The 5,000-nt window shown below is 54.0% G+C and overlaps 1 non-coding gene across 1 annotated transcript in view; it reads left to right on the forward strand.

The window, feature by feature from the left end:
• Positions 1 to 4,055: 4,055 nt before the first annotated feature.
• The window catches only part of LOC124772436, a 1,909-nt gene continuing 964 nt past the window's right edge, over positions 4,056 to 5,000 (forward strand). The window contains exon 1 of the ribosomal RNA XR_007014023.1: positions 4,056 to 5,000. This exon is cut by the window's right edge and continues 964 nt beyond it. This is a non-coding gene — a ribosomal RNA (small subunit ribosomal RNA).

A 5,000-nucleotide genomic window follows, 5' to 3' on the forward strand; every position in this document is an offset into this window, starting at 1 on the left:
CGGCAAAACAGTATCGCCATCTATGAAAATAGGGCGACACCACATGCAATACCGCCATCTATGCGCATCTGACAACACTACGTCCGCACCACAAAACATACCGCCATCTGTAGGTCTCCCGCAACATGACCTCCTCCAACGACGATACCGCCATCTATGCGACGCCAAGCCGATTAAGACAGCGATGGCGCCACAGTGCCCGCCTTTCGACGCCACCCACAAAGCCTGCAGCCTCTGTCGACCATAGCACCCAATCTCCAGTGGCTCTGCCGCACGAAGCCGTGGACCGGCAATGACTCCACCCGCACCCGTTCGTGCACCACCCCAACCGCCAAACGCGCACCTCCAGCGGATGAACGGCGGACGTTTCCCGCACTCGTAAAGTGCAATCCACCCCTATAACGTGCGTTTCATGAAGAGTTATTGCCAATATGCGACATTCCCGCTGTCCCTATACATGAGCCGCGACCTGTACCACTTACGAGCGAGAGACGCGATCGCGTTGCTCACTGTACGGCGTCCGATACCGAGCCATCAGCATGTCGGTCCCCATGCGCGTTGCACTCGCACTCGCAGTCGCAAAAACGTGGGGCAAATATATTACGCGGAAGAGTTATAACAGACCGAGCCCCACTGCATGAGGGGAGTCTTTGTCACTAATGTACACAGATGGAACATTTTGGACTGGAACCAGATTACCCGTACACACGGCGCTGATTAGTAATCAATGCAGAGCCATCAAACTACAGAATATATATACAACTGTCCGTATACATGCTGAAAGAGTCTGCCCACAATGGGAACCACACGTCAGCCAGCCACTCTGATCACGCACCACTCTCTGCTTCTAACGGGCGCACATACAATATGTAAGCACCAGCATGGAACAACATCCAGTGCATCCTCTCCGCCACATTACACAATCCACACTATCACAACCAGACCAGGAGGTCCATGCGGAAAATACAATATCCCACCCTTTCGACATCCACCATTGCGCAGATCAGGCACCAACACCCACACATGTCCTATACAACGGTGCACCCAACATCACAATAGTACCTCCTGTCACAGCGCACAAACAATGACATGAGTCAAAGACACAGGTCTGACACAAGCATAGAATTGGAGCGCCGCCTCTAATAAGCCAAAGGTGCATCCTGACGTGACAAATCTGATCATGTCACAAGCATTCACTTACTATAATCACTATCAACGAACCTGCCGCCCCCGCCCCCCCCTACACCTTTCCTTACAACAACGTGTAACCTAACCTAACCTAACCTATGTTGTACCTTAACCTAACCTATGTTGTACCTTAACCTAACCTATGTTGTGCCTTAACCTAACCTATGTTGTGCCTTAACCTAACCTATGTTGTGCCTTAACCTAACCTATGTTGTGCCTTAACCTAACCTATGTTGTGCCTTAACCTAACCTATGTTGTGCCTTAACCTAACCTATGTTGTGCCTTAACCTAACCTATGTTGTGCCTTAACCTAACCTATGTTGTGCCTTAACCTAACCCATGTTGTGCCTTAACCTAACCCATGTTGTGCCTTAACCTAACCCATGTTGTGCCTTAACCTAACCCATGTTGTGCCTTAACCTAACCCATGTTGTGCCTTAACCTAACCCATGTTGTGCCTTAACCTAACCCATGTTGTGCCTTAACCTAACCCATGTTGTGCCTTAACCTAACCCATGTTGTGCCTTAACCTAACCCATGTTGTGCCTTAACCTAACCCATGTTGTGCCTTAACCTAACCCATGTTGTGCCTTAACCTAACCCATGTTGTGCCTTAACCTAACCCATGTTGTGCCTTAACCTAACCCATGTTGTGCCTTAACCTAACCCATGTTGTGCCTTAACCTAACCCATGTTGTGCCTTAACCTAACCCATGTTGTGCCTTAACCTAACCCATGTTGTGCCTTAACCTAACCCATGTTGTGCCTTAACCTAACCCATGTTGTGCCTTAACCTAACCCATGTTGTGCCTTAACCTAACCCATGTCGTGCCTTAACCTAACCCATGTCGTGCCTTAACCTAACCCATGTCGTGCCTTAACCTAACCCATGTCGTGCCTTAACCTAACCCATGTCGTGCCTTAACCTAACCCATGTCGTGCCTTAACCTAACCCATGTCGTGCCTTAACCTAACCCATGTCGTGCCTTAACCTAACCCACGTCGTGCCTTAACCTAACCCACGTCGTGCCTTAACCTAACCCACGTTGTCGCCTAACGTAACCCACGTTGTCGCCTAAACCTGCTCTGTAATTGTTATACGACTCGTTCAATTAGTGTAGTGTTGCCCACCCGCAACCCTCGCAATATAGTTCGCTACTCGCACTCCCCGCTCCCCTGTGTATCGCTTCATGTTAAACACCTTGCAAGTCTTGCTCACTTTCCACATGCTCCTGCTGTACACTGTAATGTGGATGGCAGCAGGACGTACATGCCGCCCCTCCCCACGTCCCCACCTTGCCCCCTGCCTTCGCAAGCTGGTTGGTGAGAACTTTGCATGTTCAATGCCCTCCGCATGCGACGTACTCAGGCTACGTTGTGGTGCGGCCTGTGTCAACTGTCCGCTAATGTCGTACGCGTAAACCACAATCTGTACTGCACATTCGTCCTTATGTACTGAATGATACATCGTGGCACATGTGTGACCGTACAACGACTGCGCCCAAAAACGGCGGACCATACAGTGCAAATATTGTGCACGCAGCTACGTGTCGTCTCCCTATGAGAGCTGGATTGCAGTGTGGTACGCCATAGAGACGTGTGGGAGGAACGGACGCCGTGGATGGCGATCAGCATGAGCTGTCTGTTGATGTATTCGGACCTAGTCGTCTCTCCTCACACACCGTGATGGCATGGTGCACCGCGTTCCATATCTGCGACATGCTACAGAGGCCGGTTGACAGTCGTTCGAGCAATGGACATCGCATACGTACGGGGGCCACCTTCCACGTATTGTCTAGGCGTGCACATTTTGTTGCGTGTATGTGGGCAGACGTAGTGTGGCGTGACACCTGACACAGGCATGCAATAATCGTGGAAGTTGCAAATGGCGATGGACGCCTGCGTTTTCTGGTGAAGTTACGCAAATGAACAAATGGTAACCTGTTGTGGTGCGGTTGTTCTCGCTAGGGGTGAATCGGTGATGGCGACGATAGGTTGAGGTACTAACCGGTTGTTCCAGCGATACCCACCATGCCGACGAAACTGAACGGCATCTGGGTGTGAAGCGATACGCGGCGGTGGCTGGGTGGGACCGTCCCCGGCCGGTGAGGGGGCGCCTCCCGGCGTGCTGGCCGCGCGGTGCGTGGGCGCACGCGCTACAGCCGGCTGGTGGGGGCGGCCAGTGGCAGGCGCGCCGGCCGACGGACGCGGCAGGCGTCGCAGCTGCGCGCCGGCGCACCCTGCGCGCGGCGCCGTGCGGCCAAAGTAGGTCCTCGCGGGCCCGGTGCGAAGCGCGGTGGACATCTTCAGTGTGCTGGTCCGATTGAGGACTGTGTGCGTTGAGGATGCGCTGCCGCCCGGCGCTCGGCGCCGCGACGCCGTCTGCTGCTCGGTCGCCCCAGCGGTTCTCGCTGGTGGTTTGTATCGCAGCTGTGCGGATGTGTTGGCGCGTGCGCTGTGCTGGGAGAGTTCGCTTCGGCACCCAAGTGGGGCTTTTGTCCTTCTGTGGCGCTGGCGTTGGAGCTGCCGGTCACCGTAGGTGGCGCGTGTTGTCTCCCGCCGGCAATGCCACGACAGCACGCTCCCGGGCCTCTGTCGGCAGCGGCAAGCTCAGTTGGGAGCACGGGTGGTCGCACCGAAAGCGTCTACTCGCCTAACTCCGGGCGATTGCGCCTCTCTCGAACCCGACCAAGTACTTGGGACGGCGCTGCGCGCCGCCGGGACCTGAGAGGGTTTCGAGGTGTATTGTGCAGGGGAGCTCAGCCTCCTCCTGTTTGCAGAATGATTGAGCGGACGCTTGCGTGTTCGCGCGGGCCCCCGGGACACACTCCCGGGCGGCCGGCTGCTCAGCTCTAGTTGACGCAGCTCCCTGGTTGATCCTGCCAGTAGTCATATGCTTGTCTCAAAGATTAAGCCATGCATGTCTCAGTACAAGCCGCATTAAGGTGAAACCGCGAATGGCTCATTAAATCAGTTATGGTTCCTTAGATCGTACCCACGTTACTTGGATAACTGTGGTAATTCTAGAGCTAATACATGCAAACAGAGTCCCGACCAGAGATGGAAGGGACGCTTTTATTAGATCAAAACCAATCGGTCGGCTCGTCCGGTCCGTTTGCCTTGGTGACTCTGAATAACTTTGGGCTGATCGCACGGTCCTCGTACCGGCGACGCATCTTTCAAATGTCTGCCTTATCAACTGTCGATGGTAGGTTCTGCGCCTACCATGGTTGTAACGGGTAACGGGGAATCAGGGTTCGATTCCGGAGAGGGAGCCTGAGAAACGGCTACCACATCCAAGGAAGGCAGCAGGCGCGCAAATTACCCACTCCCGGCACGGGGAGGTAGTGACGAAAAATAACGATACGGGACTCATCCGAGGCCCCGTAATCGGAATGAGTACACTTTAAATCCTTTAACGAGTATCTATTGGAGGGCAAGTCTGGTGCCAGCAGCCGCGGTAATTCCAGCTCCAATAGCGTATATTAAAGTTGTTGCGGTTAAAAAGCTCGTAGTTGGATTTGTGTCCCACGCTGTTGGTTCACCGCCCGTCGGTGTTTAACTGGCATGTATCGTGGGACGTCCTGCCGGTGGGGCGAGCCGAAGGCGTGCGACCGCCCCGTGCGTGCTCGTGCGTCCCGAGGCGGACCCCGTTGAAATCCTACCAGGGTGCTCTTTATTGAGTGTCTCGGTGGGCCGGCACGTTTACTTTGAACAAATTAGAGTGCTTAAAGCAGGCAAGCCCGCCTGAATACTGTGTGCATGGAATAATGGAATAGGACCTCGGTTCTATTTTGTTGGTTTTCGGAAC

Source organism: Schistocerca piceifrons, unplaced genomic scaffold (genome assembly GCF_021461385.2).
Source record: "Schistocerca piceifrons isolate TAMUIC-IGC-003096 unplaced genomic scaffold, iqSchPice1.1 HiC_scaffold_939, whole genome shotgun sequence".
Taxonomy (NCBI): domain Eukaryota; kingdom Metazoa; phylum Arthropoda; class Insecta; order Orthoptera; family Acrididae; genus Schistocerca; species Schistocerca piceifrons.